Source organism: Panthera tigris, chromosome B3, assembly GCF_018350195.1.
Source record: "Panthera tigris isolate Pti1 chromosome B3, P.tigris_Pti1_mat1.1, whole genome shotgun sequence".
Classification (NCBI taxonomy): Eukaryota; Metazoa; Chordata; class Mammalia; order Carnivora; family Felidae; genus Panthera; species Panthera tigris.
In genome coordinates this window covers 36988223-37003708 of record NC_056665.1, presented here as the reverse complement: position 1 = coordinate 37003708, position 15486 = coordinate 36988223, and positions in this window count along the sequence as shown.

Here is a 15486-nt window from a genome sequence, read left to right as displayed (position 1 = left end):
GGCGAGAGATGGCCAGGAAGCAGGCCCTCACCAGACTCCAATCTGCTGGCACCTCGATCTTGGACTTCCCAGCTGTGAGAAATAAATGTTTGTTGTTTAAGCCACCCAGTCTATGGTATTGTTTTAGTGGTCTGAATGGACTAAGACAATATCCTTTATGCCTCTTATCTTTGCATTTTTCAATTATTTTTTCTTCCTAATGTTCATCCTAGATATTTTTTTCTGTTTTGCCTTCCAGTTTATTAGGTCTTTCCCCAGCTGACTCAAACCTATTCTTGAAATTATTAATTTTGATTATTTAATTTTTTATTTTAAGAATTTCTATTTGGTTCTTTAGAAGATTTAAATTTTAAATCTTATCTTTTATCTCCCCAAACACAGAAAACATCATTATTTTAAAGTCTGGGTCTGATCAACTGGATTCATTATGGTCTGTTTCTATTGTATGTTATTTCTCCTGATCCTCATATATGATGCATTATCTTCTCATGGGACTATCTTTGATTGTGCATAGGTCATTGTATTTGAAAATTATAAAAATAAATTTAGAGCTTGAATTTTATCTTCCAGAAAGGAATTTTTGCTTCTGCTAGGCTCCCAAGCTAGCTCAGATCATGCAAATACTGTTAATCATTTAATAATATTTTGGGATTGAGACTTTCTTGGGTACTCAAATGTCTACAAGCTGGATTTCAGTCTATGTGAGCACTGGATTACTAACAGTTCACCTTTACTTTTAGGGTATGCCCTTCAGGATTAAAAAATTTTAGAGGTTTACCATGATCCCCACTTTCACAGATCCTGAACTACAATTATTTTCCCTACCCACAAATGTTGTCAAAAATATTTCCCAGTGTCTCAGCTGCATCTTCTGGATTTGCAAATGCCTCCAGGACAAGGCAGCCCAAATGCCAAGTTCCTCTCTGGGCTTCCTTCCTCTTACAGATCTCAGTCCAGTAATTTTTTACTACCTCAATAGCTTTCCCATACTTTCAAGCTGATTTTTGGAAAATATTTTGTCCAGTTTGGGAGTTTTCCTCAGAGGGAAACTTGTCTACACTACTCAATCTGCCAAAATTGCAAGTGTAATCCAAAATATGCCAATGTCATTTCCTCAAGATGACCTTTAATATCTCATGAAACCCAGCAAGAATTTTCTAGTAAGTCTTCTAGAATTTTCTATTCAGAATCAAGTACTGGGACAGTGATTTTATCTAGTCTTATCTAATAACAATTCAAGGACTAAGAAATGCATTCACTTATTCAACAAATATTTATTAAGCGTCTGCTACGTTCCAGGCCCTGATCTAGGCTCTAGAGATATAATGGCAAGCAGAGCAGACACCTTCCCTCCTGTCCCTAAATTTAAAGTCTAGGGAGAGAGTGTGTGTGCAGGAGGAACATATAAAACAATTAGTTACCCCGCAATGCGATGAGAGATTGAGAGAAAAATTGATTGAAAACAATCGATTGCAATAGGAGGAGGATGAGGGTGCCAAGTTCAAGAAGAATTACATCAGTTGAGATGCTGTGTCTGCAAGCATCAGAAAATGGGACCCAAATGGGCTTCAATAATGACTGAAGGTATTATCCCTCACAAAATAATAAGCCTAGTGGTAGAGGAACCTCAGACAGAGGTCATCAGACCTGCTCCTCTGCCTCTTCCTTATCATTGTCCTCAAGCTGGCACAAGATGGCAGCTCAGGGTCCATTGATTCCATCCAGCCGTGGAAACATCCAGGGGAAAAACAGGAAAACCCTAGCACATCTTCCCTCATCTCTCCTCATCTTTCATTGCCCTCTCCTATACCAATCACAGGCAAAGGAAATAAAATTATCACAATGGAATAGACTAGCCCTGATCTGTTTCTAGCTGGGAATGGGGCCATCTTCCCTCAAGTCATGAGTGGGAAAGGCCAATTCTTCAATTGGGGTTCTATTAGGAAGGAAGAAGCAGGATGGTTGCTGGGTAGTGTTCACCACAGGGGATTGGGACGTCACCAAAGACAAACCACCCATTCCACAGTTCTCCTTGAGTCTTTACATGCGCATCCTAACATGTCCTTCACAATATCCCCATAAATTAATAGTAATAGCTAACATTACTGGGTGCTCACATACGCAAACTCATTTAGACCTTATGAGAACTCAGTGAGGTAGGTTCTGTTATTATCCTCATCTGATAACAGCAAAACTGAATCGCAGAGTGTTTAGAAGCTCGTCCAAGGTTACATGATTGGGGGAACCTGGATTTAAACCCAAGCCATCTGATTACAGACCTATAGATTTTACCCTCTATGACAAACTCTCTCTAGCGAGGTAAATGGAGATGATTATTCTAATATTTTAGATGAGGAAACCGACATTCAGAAGGGTGAGGTTTGTTCATCCACTTATTCATTTATAAAACTTTATTGAACTATCCCTTCATACTCCTGGTGCCATGCTAGACGCTGGGGATGCAGTTCTGAACAGACACTGCCCTTGACCTTATGATGCTTACAGACTAATGAGATAGCAATTATTGAATGCTTACTGTGAGCAATTTAGCACAAAGGTAAAGGTTGTCGGCTCTGGAATCAGATGCCAAGGTTCAAGTCCCAACCTCATAGCACTCTAGCTGTGTGACATTGGGCAAGTCTCTGTTTTGATGACCTCTTCGCCCCATTGGTGATGGGGAGATTACCACCCTAGGGTTATGGGGATGGCTGAACACACACTAGACAGATGAGACCAACAGTAGCTTATTTGTTACTTATCCTCACAGCCTAGGGAAGAGGACACCAGCACCATGCAGGACCACACAGAGTCTCACTTGGGAACAGGGTGAACAACTGGGGGTTGAGGGAGTCAGGCTTTGTAACATCAAGAGGGAATGGCACCTCCTGGTTCCTGCAGGAGGTTGTGACTGGCTTGTTTATATAATTCTGTGGTCTGGCGAGGAGCTAAAACATGCTATTCAGGGATAAGCAAGAATTGCACCTGGCCCATCGAATAAGAGGAGTTGGCTAGAGAAGTTTATCTATAAGAGCAGAGGGAAGAGGGGAGCTGACCATTAGGCCACTGGGACCCCCCTTGATTTCACCACACATCAAGAAGCACATAACATTGGACCTTAATTTCAAGCTTTATAAAGGTCCCTGTTTCTTAACCTGATCGCACCTTTGTTTCTTCGTCTGTAAAATAGGAATAACAATGCTTAATTCATTGGTTATTTGTGAGTTTTGTAGGAGGCAATGTGAGGTGAGCATTTAAAACAGGGACTGGCACTTGGTGAGTCCAGTTGTTGCCAAGCGCCAAGCATGGGCTGAGCGACTCACAGGAGGTCATATGGCTGGTAAGCAGCGAACACCGATTTAACCACCCACCTCTTGTTTCTAGATGCTGGGAACTTTCTACAACGCTGAACTGAAATCTTGTTCATTGGGAAAATACCAGTTGGTGTATTCCCTTATCTATCTAAATACACATGCATCCATCCACTTATTTGTTCATTCATTCAACAAACATTCATGGAGCGCCTGCCATGTGTGTGGTCCCGGCACTATGAGGATGGCTTTTATAAGCTCACAGGAGGCAGACATGAGACAGGTGCTTTACAATGTGATAGATGCTGTGCCACCAGTGGTCAGTGCCAAGGACAAACGAAGGGAAGAACCGCTGGAGGTGGGCTGTGGGTTGTAAAGGCTCTGCAGCCCATCTAAGTATCTCCTGCTCCCTCCCCGATGACAGTTGGGGCTGATGACCCCTGAGTTCCACACTGGAGAGCAGTTCTCCACTGGGGTTCCTGGCTGACAAGTGACGGACTTCAAAGAAACCAAGATTTTCCCTTTCTGGCTCCTAAACTGTGGCTGCCACTCACTGGTGGTAGATTCCCAGGCTCGTCCCTTTCCCACAGTGAGCCCCAGTTTCTTCATTTGTAGAACAAGGGTGTTGGGCTAAGTGGTCTGGGGAGGGTACCTCCAGCTCTCCCCAAAAATATTGTTTTAAACACTGTGTCTCATGAGACCCCCTACCCCACGGAATCACCACTGTACCCGCTGGCCCCCCCTTGCCCTCCCCCACCCCCTATACACACTACACCCATCATTCTGGTCTACACCACACACCCCTCTAGGTGGGGACTGGCTTCTTCAGATATTTTCTTCCACAAAGGAAGTAATATGAAACAACAGCAATACTAACAACAAAGCCCTAGCCCCTTTGTCTGTCTTTGGAGGTTGGCATACTTTGTGCATTTGGGTAGCTTGACTTTTCCTCCACCGGGGCTCTCATTTTCAATGAGACTGTGCCATAGCTTGGCGGCTCTGTTTTTTATTCCAGGCTTGGTGTTCCACAGGATGTCAGAAAGGAGAGCCAACTTTTCAGTTTTCCCCAAATCTGCAAAGATCTGGGAGGGGGGTTTCCAAGGCTGGACGGGAAGATGGAAATCTAGCAGCATCCAATACGTCCCAGGCTGGCCTGACCACAGCCCTGTGGGTAGGCGGCAGGCAGGCAGCCGGGGGAGTACCCGGAGAAAGAGGCAGGGAATTTGCCTCCTCCTCCAACTTGGTGTGTAGGAGATGTGAAGGAGGGATCCCAGTGCCAGGCTCTCTTGATTCTACATCTGGAGTCTGGCTGGGGTCAGAGTTTCACAGGGGGCAATGCTGTGGGACTCTCCCCTGGCCCGTGTGCTCCCTTTGCCCTAGAGGAACATGAAATTCTTTGTATCAGTGAAAGCACCCATGTTCTGCTTTCACTTATTGGAGGAATACCTCATCAAGAGGAAAATCTGCATGCGCTTAGGCCAATTGCTTTACTTCCGGGAGTCTCAGTTTCCTCTTCTGCAAAATGGAAAGGTTGCATCAGATTATCCAAAAGGTTGCTTCAGGTTATAAATTGTGGGGGGTCGGGATCATGATCTCTGGAATCAGACAGTTTGACCCGGTTTGCATCCCAGCACCATTTACCAAGAGGGGACCTTGGGCAAGAGGGTTGACCTCCTTTAACTCCAGGGTTGCTTGAAAATTAGATGAGTTAGTGCAGGCAAGAGTGTATGGGCCTAATGTAAAGGGAGCATTCAGTAAATAAGTTATGAGCTCTCAAGAAGATGAAGGTAATGAGCCCACATGCCCACCTTTCTTCTGCTTGCTCTTTCTGGAGCAGAGACCAGAACGCAAATGCAGTGGAGTGTTCAGCAGCCAAAGGTGGCACTTCACTCCCCAAGGCTGGTATTTCCTTCCTGGGCACCCAGGCCAGTATCTGGCTGGCTATCAGAGGACCACAGGCTAGACATTAGGTGGTTGCTGCTGAATGTGAGGCAGGGAGGCAAGGGAGACCAGCTGAAACCCGGCAAGTGCCAGTGGTTGGTGGTAGATAGAAGGCGCAAAGAGCATTTTCTGGAGGGGACCATGATTGGGAAAAAGCGTATTATTCTATCTCCAGCTAGACTGGCTTTAGCCTCCTGTCATGCTCCACATCATCCTCTTATGAAGTGGATGGTGATGGCGTGCACGGTGGGACACAAGTACGGTAGGGGAAGGTGGAGGAGAGAAGAGAAGGATAGGAGGGCGCTGGGGACACTTGATCGCCTTAACCGTAAATCAGAGACTTCTCTCAGCCACACCTCCCACAGTGGCCCTGGCAGAGCAATCCGCCAGGTCAGCCCTGGCCCCAGGGATCCTTCTATGAGCACTACTCTCAGCGGAGTCATTTACCTGCCCTGACAATGCCAGCATCTGCGTGGCAGAGAGCTGACTTCTTCTCTCGAGGCATTAGGCTCCTTTTTGTGAAGTGACAGAGACTTCTTTTTCCTCCATGATGGCGGACCATGAACAACTCTACCAAATGAAAGGATGCACAGTGCTGTGAAAGGAGAAAATATTTTCAACTGCACACTGCCAAGCTGGCATAAAGGTAAGGAATCACAAATGAGGCGAAACCCAAAATCGTGGAGTGTAAATTGGGAGAGCCAAAGCTCTCTTTGGAATTGTGGATATCTGTCAAAATTGGGGGCTCTTGGGGGCACCTGGATGGCTCAGTCAGTTAAGCATCCAGCTTCGGCTCAGGTCATTCTCTCGAGGTTTGTGAGTTCAAGCCCCGCATCATGTTTTCTGCTGTCAGCACAGAGCCCACTTCAGATCCTCTGTACCCTTCTCTCTCTGCCCCACATCCACCCTCTCTGCCCCTCCCTCCACTCTCTCTTGCTCTCGCTCTCCCTCTCTCAAAAATAAATGAACGTTTTAAAAAATTGGGGTATCTTGAGCTTCTATTTTATGGTTTTACAGAAGCAGGGAACAGAACAGGAGGCTTAGGGGTCCCCCAAGGTAGAAAATCTAATGGAAGAGCTCTTTGCATAAAGCTAAGACATCCCTAAAAAGCTTTGTCTTCAGTGGAAATGAATAAGAAATGGACTCTCCAAAGAGGGTAAAGCATTGAAACTAGTCTTTATAAAATCTAAAAATAACTCTGAAAATTCAAAACTATAAGGTGACCTTTGTGTGAGTTTCCAGTTCAGGTTCATACTCAGTGTGGCCCAAAAACCTCGAAAGGAGATTTTAATTTTAAGTGGTCCTACGTTGAAAGAAACAAATATAAATAATTTCTGAAGGGACTAAACTTAAATCCAACCCTCAAAGGATTCCACAAATAAACCTCCAAGGAAAAGGAGAAACTCGCAGTAAAAGCAAAATGAAATAAAATACACAAGGAAATAAGATATCAAAAGGAAGGATCACTGGAAACCACAAACAAAAGATCCACAAGGACTTCATATTCTGGAGTTAGGAGATGGAAAAGCTAGATTTCACACATGGAAAGAAATAAAAAATGTTATTATAAATATGAACAAGGAATGAGCAGGTTTGAAATAGAACCAAGTAGACTGAGAATTGAAAAAATACAAGAGCTAAAACTTAAAACCCAAATGAACTGGTTAATGAACAGTTTGGACACTGAGTGGAGAATTTGTAAATTGGAAAATATTTTCAAAAGACAGCCAAATGTGGACACAAAGAGCTAGAAAATATGAAAGAGAGGGAGGTGTTAGGAGACATGGAAGATATCGTGAAATTTTTAAATATATTTTGAATTAATTTCCAGAAATAGGTAAAGAGAAAATGGAGAAGAGATGTTTTGAGAAATAAATGCTAATCATTTCCAGGGGGCTCATGGGTGGCTCAGTTGGTTGAGGGTCCAATTCTCAATTTCAACTCAGGTCACGATCCCAGGGTCATGGGATTGAGCCCAACATTGGGCTCTGGGCTGAACATGGAGCCTGTTTGAGATTCTCTCTCTCTCTGTTTTCCCCTCTCCCCCGCTTTGTGCTCACTCTCTTTCTCTAAAATAAAAATTAGAAAAATAATAATAATAATTTCCCCAAATTATTGAAAGCTTCTAATCCATATATCCAGAAAACCTAATAAATTCCAAGAGTAAACACACACACACACACACACACACACACACACACACACACACCTAGACATGAAGTAAATATTTTCAAAGCAGCTAGAGAGAAAAGACAATTCGACTGGTAACTGATCTTTTAACAGAAAAGTAATGAGTTGAGAGAAAATAACCACCAGTATAGAATTCTATACCTAGTGAAATTATCCTTCAAGAATTAGGATAAAATAAAACATTTTCTGATAAACAAACACTGAGTTTATCCCCCAAAATCTTCACTCAAGGAAATTATAAAGTATGTGCTTCACGCAGGAAGGAAAATAGTCCCAGACAGAAGATTTAAGATGCAAGAAGTCACGATGGCAAAGGTATTTGTAAAGATGCAGACAAATAGAAAATAATTGCATAAAATACCAATACTATTGACTAACTTACGTAGTGGAAGAAACAAGGTAAAACTAGAATACTGGACAATGATAGCAAATGAATCACAAGAGATTGTTGGAATTATAGAAATCTAAGATCTTCATATTACCCGGTAGAAAGGTAGATAATATCTTCAGCATGTGTTAAAATCTCAGTCCGCATTTCAAGATAAATAGGACAGTCACTAAACAAACAGACAAAGAACATATAACTTCCGGGTCGCCTGTGTGGCTCCGTTGGTTAAGCGTCCGTCTTCGGCTCTGGTCATGATCTCACGGTTGGTGAGTTTGAAACCCACGTTGGGCTCTGTGCTGACAGCTCGGAGCCTGGGGCCTGCTTCAGATTCTGTGTCTCCTTCTCTCTCTGCTCCTCCCCCACTCGTGTTCTGTCTCTCTTTCTCTCTCTCTCAAAAATAAATAAACATTAAAAAAAATTTTTAAACTTACAACTTCAAGTAAAGGGAAAGAGGAAAAACCCGATACATGAGAAAGAAGGCCAAAAGAAATCGGTGGAAAAGGAGACAAAAAAAGCCAGAAAAGGAAATAGTACATAATGAGATATTAGGAGTAAACTCAAATACATCACACAAGAAGGGTAAATAGACAAAACTCAAGTTAAAAGAGAAAAGTTGTCAGATTGGGTTAAAAAGGAAAATGCCAATGATAAGCTGTTTGCTACAGCCGTGTTTAAAACAAAGAACAACAGGGGCATCTGGGTGGCTCAGTGGTTAAGCAACCGACCTTGCCTCAGGTCATGACCTTGTGGTTCATGAGTTCGAGCCCCGTGTCGGGCTCTGTGCTGACCGCTCAGAGCCTGGAGGCTGCTTCAGATTCTGTGTCTCCCTCTCTCTCTGCCCCTCCCCTGCTTATGCTCTGTCTCTCTCTTTCTCAAAAGTAAAATAAATGTTAAAAAAAATTTTAAACAAAGAACAACAGAAGATCGGAAGTCTCAGCATGGAAAAAGATGTGCTGGGCAAATACTAACAAAATAAATCTGGACTTTTATATCAATAAAAAACAAAAAAGAACTTTATGACCAAAAGTATTTTACAATTAAAGAGGGACAGTATATAACGGTAAATAGAAAAATTTACCAATATGAACTTCTAAATTTGTACGCATGTAATAACATATCCTCACAAGATGAAAGCAAATTTTCATATCTACAGTGAAAAAATAGACAAATAGACCTTATAGTGAAAGATTTTTAACACACTTTTTCTAGTATCTGTGGAGTAATAAAATGTTTAAAATATCTGTAATAGCACAATATGCAAATTTTGATCCAATGGGCATATATAGAATATTATACCCAACAATTAAAGAATACAGGAACTGTCAGACACACATAGGAAACATTCATGATAACTTATTTTTAATATTTATTTTTTGGGGGGCAGGGACAGAGAGAGAGGGAGAGAGAGAATCCCAAGCAGGCTCTGCACACAGCAGAGAGCCCCATAAGGAGCTCAAACTCAACAAATTGTGAGATCATGACCTGAGCCGAAATCAAGAGTCAGACACTTAACTGACTGAATCACCCAGGCGCCCCTGTGATGGCTTTATAGCAAGTTGCAAAATTCATCTCAAAAAGTTCCAAAGAATTGGTATCATACAGGTCATATTCTCTAAATATAATGCAATGGAGTTGAAAACAAATAACCAAAAGATCATTAGAAAAAAACCTCACACATTGAGTTTAAAAAAATTTTTTTTTAACGTTTATTCATTTTTAAGAGACAGAGTGTGAACGGGGGAGAGGCAGAAGGAGAGGGGCACACAGAATCCAAAGCAAGCGCTAGGCTCTGAGCCATCAGCACAGAGCCCAATGTGGGGCTCAAACCCATCAACCGTAAGATCATGACCTGAGCTGAAGTCGGACGCTCAACCGACTGAACCACCCAGGTGCCTCCTTTTTTTTTTTTTTTAAAGTTTTTTTTTTAGAATTTTAATTTAAGGATACCATTCTATTCAATAATTCTTAGGTCAATGAAGCACTCACAGCAGAAATGAAAATACTTCTAACTGAACAATAATGAAACTATTATATGTACAAAAGCTTGCAGGACGTTTTACCTACACTGTTGATTTATAATGTCTAGCTCTGTTTCCTTAGAAAAGGAAAAAAAGGCTCAAATATACTGTGTCTAACAGACACAAAGAAGTTCAGAAGGATAATCTTAAATAAAGCAGATGGAAAGAATAAAGGTAGAGGCAGAGGTTAATAAAATAGAAAGTAACTGGGCAATGGGAAAAAACAACAAACCCCAAATTTTGTTTTTTTTAAAGATTAATACATTGATAACTCCTTAGCAAGTCTGATCAAGAAAAAAAGAGAGAATATATAGTTTCCAATATCAGAAATGAAAATATAGACACCTTTATGAATCTTATAGATGTCAAAAAATAATATATTATGAACAATTTTATTTGAATAAATTAGAAAATTTAGAAGACAAAATTTTAGAAGACAAAAAAGACAATTTATCAACGTTGGCAGAAGAAATGGAAACTTTGAATAGTCTAATATCTATTAAAGGAATTTGATTTTTTAAACATCTCCCTAGAACGAAAACTTTAGGAATAAATGGATTTACAAATGAATTCTTCTAAACACTTAAGGAAAAAAGAATACTAATTTCACAAATCTTCCAGAAAACATCAAAATAAGGAACACTTCCTAACACTTTTTGTAAGGCCAGCATCACTTTGATATCACACCCTAGCAAAAATCACAAAAAATGAAAAGTCAAAATCATCATCTCCCATGAATATAGCTGCAAAAATCCTTGTCAAAGTGCTAGTCAATAAAATCTGGCAACATATTAAAAAGGATAACATGTTATGATATTTGGGGTTTATTCTAGGGATGCAAGTTTGGGTTAACATTAGGAAATCAATTAATATAATTCACAATATTAACAAAAGAAAGAAAAAAATAATATGATCATCTTGATAGATTCAGAAAACATATTTGACCAAAGTTAACATATTTATGATAAAAACTCATATCAAACTATAAATATAAGGGAACATTATTAAACTTTAAGAGGTATCTAGAAAAAAACTACAAGAAACATCATGCCTAATATTGCTATCGTATAATTGCTTAATACAATTTTTAAAAAATTTTTTTAATGTTTTTATTTATTTTTGAGACAAGAAGAGACAGAGCATGAGCAGGGGAAGGGCAGAGAGAGAGGGAGACACAGAATCTGAAGCAGGCTCCAGGCTCTGAGCTGTCAGCACAGAGCCCGACGTGGGGCTCGAACCCACCAACTGTGAGATCACGACCTGAGCCGAAGTCAGACGCCTAACCAACTGAGCCACCCCGGCGCCCCAATTTCTATTTTTTTTAATGTTTATTTATTTTTGAGAGAGATAGAGAGACAGAGTGTGAGTGGGGGAGGGGCAGAGAGAGAGAGGGAGACAGAATCCGAAGCAGGCTCCAGCCTCTGAGCTGGTCAGCACAGAGCCTGTTGTGGGGCTCGAACCCATGAACCGTGAGATCATGACCTGAGCTGAGGTTGGATGCTCAACCGACTGAGCCACCCAGATGCCCCAATACAATTTCTATTATTGCTATTATAATATCAACATAAAATAATGAAAACTTTCTGTCTGAGATTAGAAACAAGACACGGATGGCTCCTATTAGATGCCTTCCACATTGTACTAGAGGTCCTGCCAAGTGCAATGAGGCAGGAAAAGAAATAAAAGACATACAGATTGGAAAGGAAGAAACAAAACATTTTTTATTCACAAATAACATTAATTTGTGCCTAGAAAATCCAAAAACAATCTACAGTCAAACTGCTAGAATTAATAAGTGAATTTCACTAGGTCATTGCGTACAAAGTTAATACTAAAAATTTATGTTATTTTTGTATACCAGAAATAAGTAGGATTTAAAAGACAACTTATAATAGTATCAGGAAACATCAAGTACCTAGGAATAAACCTCACAAAATACGTGCAAGTTTCCTATGATGAAAACTACAAAACATTACTGAGGAAAGATGTTTAAAGAGGACACATTCCTGGGGTATCTGGCTGGCTCAGTCACAGAGTGCGTGTCTCTTGATATTAGGGCTGTAAGTTCGAGCCCCACGATGGGTGTAGAGATTACTTAAAATATCTTTTTAAAAATGGATATATTCCTCCTTAAAAGGGGGAGGAATATACCATGTTTATGGATTGAAAGATTTAATATTGTGAAAATGTCAGTTTTCTCAAATTAGTCTATAAATACAATCTAATTCCAATCAAAACCTCTGTGTGTGTGTATTCAGTGAGCATAGACAAGTTAATTCTAAAATCCACATAAAAAAGCTAAAAGATGTAAAATATTTTTAAAAATCTTCAGGAAAACCAAGCTGGAAGATTTTCACCACCAGGTAACAAAACCTGTCATAAAGCCATCGTGGTTAAAACAACATGTTTCATATACAAACAGAATAATGAAACAGATAGGAATCTATTAAGTGATCCACACATATTCTGTCACCTGATTTATGATAAAGGAGACCATCTAATGTAGTATAAGAATGGATTGTTTTCTCATAAATGGTAGTAGGTTGATTGGCTATTCACATGTAAAAAAAAAATCTATTTGGCCTACTGGCTGAAATACAAAAAGCAAAAAAAACAAAAAAACCCAAAACAAATCCAAAATTAGATGGCAGACCTGAATGTGAAGAGCAAAAAAGTTTTACAATAATGACAAAATAATAGAAGAAAACACTAGAGAATATTTTCATGACCTTGAAACAGGCAATAGTTTCTTTTTTTTTTTTTAATTTTCTTCTTAAAAATTTATATCCAAATTAGTTAGCATATAGTGCAACAATGATTTCAGGAGTAGATTCCTTAATGCCCCTTACCCATTTAGCCCATCCCCCCCACACTCCCCCCAGTAACCCTCAGTTTGTTCTCCATATTTATGAGTCTCTTCTGTTTTGTTCCCCTCCTTGTTTTTATATTATTTTTGTTTCCCTTCCCTTATGTTCATCTGTTTTGTCTCTTAAAGTCCTCATATGAGTGAAGTCATATGATATTTGTCTTTCTCTGACTAATTTTACTTAGCATAATACCCTCCAGTTCCATCCACGTAGTTGCAATTGGCAAGATTTCATTCTTTTTGATTGCCAAGTAATACTCCATATGATATATATATATTTATCCCGTGGATAAATGCCTAGTAGTGCAATTTCTGGGTCATAGGGTAGTTCTATTTTTAGTTTTTTGAGGAACCTCCATACTGTTTTCCAGAGTGGCTGCACCAGCTTGCATTCCCAGAAACAGGCAACGGTTTCTTAAACAGGACACAAACAGCATTTGCTACAAAAGAAACAGTAATAAATCATGATCTCATGGTGTCAGGTCTTTAAAGTTGGTATGTAAATTCAATATAATTCCAATTCAAATCCCAAAAGTATTTCTTTTTTTTTAGAATTTAACAAGCTGATTCTCAAATTTATGGAAAGAGCAAAAAAGTCAAGACTAGCCAAGACACTCTGATTTTAAAATCCCCAACAAACCAGATGGTGGACTCACCTTGCCAGATATCAGGATTTATCATAACGATATGATGATTAAGACAATGTGGTATTAGCATAGGGACGAAACAGAATAGGGTGCCCCAAAACAAGCCCTCACATATGCAAGAACTTGATTTACGACAGACCAGACATTGCAGATCTGTGGTACTAGGACAATTGGTTATCCATATGGAAAAAAGTGAAATTAGATCCCCCAACTTACACAATACACAAAAATCAACTCCAGATGGAATAAAGGCTTAAACGTAAAATGAAAAGCCATAAAAGTATTGGAAGATAATATAAGAGACTATCTTTACGACCTCCAAGTAGGGCACGATTTCTTAAGACACAATGAGTACAAGCCATAAAGACAAAGCCTGATAAATTTAACTACATTAAAATTAAGAATTTTTGTTCATGGAAAGATACCGTAAAGGGAGTAAAAAGACAAACCACAAACTAGCAGAAGGTAATGGCAACAAGTAAAACTAACAAGGTATTGAATCACTTCCAGAATTTATAAATATGAATCAAGAAGAAAATGACAAATGATTGAAAAATGAGCAAAAAAAAAAAAAAAAAAAAAGAACAGGGATGTCATAGACAGAGAAACATAGATAGTATACAACTGTATAACTATAGGAAAAGAGGCTCAACCCCAACAGTCATCAGGAAACTGCAAGTTAAAATGAGATACAATTATACATTCATGAGATAGGCAAAACCTAAAATGTCTGACAACACCAAGTGTTGGTAAGGTTATAAAGCCATGAAACCCTCTCCCACTGCTGGTGGGCTTTTAGGTTGATGAAACTATTTGGAAAATGTTTACCCTTATCTAGGGTTGAACATGTGGAAATCCTGTAATTCGAATTCCACTGTGAAATAAAGACATTTCTGCACCTGTTCACCAGGAAACACTTTGAAGAATGTTCTAGGCAGTGGGGGCGCCTGGGTGGCTCAGTCAGTTGAATGTCGGACTCTTCATTTCAGCTCACGTAACAATCCCGGAATGGGACCAAGCCCCGCATCAGGCTCAGTGCTGGGTGTGAAGCTTGCTTAAGATTCTCTGTCTCTCCCTCTGCCCCGTCACCCTCTTGTGCTCTCTCTCTTGACAGTGGCTTTGGAAGCACAAAAAGTTTTAATCTTGATGATGTTCAGTTTCTCGATTCTTCCTTTTGTTGCCTTTACTTTTAGTGTCATGTCTAGGAAATGGAGGAAATCATTTTCTAAGGTCATTGCCGAGGTCAGAAAGATCTACACAGGTTTCCCTCCAAGAGTTTTGTTGTTTTTGCTCTTATTTTAAGTGTTTGATCCATTTTGAGTTCATTTCTATAGATGGTCTTGGACAGGAGCACAAGTTCATTCTTTTGTAGGTGGAAATTCATTTTGTAGGTGGAAATGAATTTGAAGAAATTCATTCTTTAAAAACACATATCACCCGATTAAAAAATGAGCACGCGATTCAAGTAGACATCTCTCCAAAGAAGAGACACACATGGCCAATAAGTCCGTGAGAAGGTGCTCAACGTCATTAGTTACTAAGGGCATGCACATCAAAGTCATAATGAGATACTATTTCACACCCACCAGGATGGCTGTGATGAAAAAGACAGACAATAGCAAGAGATGTAGAGACAACGATGCACAGCCATTGTTGGTGGTACAATGCCGCAGACACTTTGGAAGGCAGATTGGCAGTTCCCCAAATGATTAAACATAGGGTAACCATGTGACCCAGAAATCCCACTCCTATCAAAGAGAATTGAAAACATACGTTCACATAAAAACGTATGCACACGTGTTCGCAAGAGCGTTACTCACAAGAGCCATAAAGAAGAAACGACACACATATTCATCACCACCCGATGGACGGATAAACAAAATGTGATATATCTGTACAATGGAATAGTATTTGCCCACAAAAAGAAGTGAACTGATACATGCCACAACATGGATAAGCCTTGAAAACATGCGGAGTGAGAAAAGCCAGGCATAAGACGTCACTTAATTGTACGATTCCATTTATGTAAGATACCCAGAAAGAAAAATCTATAGAGACAGAAAGTGGATTAGTGGTTTCTAGGGGATATGGGGAGGGAGGAATGGGGGGGGGGTGACTGCTAACTGGC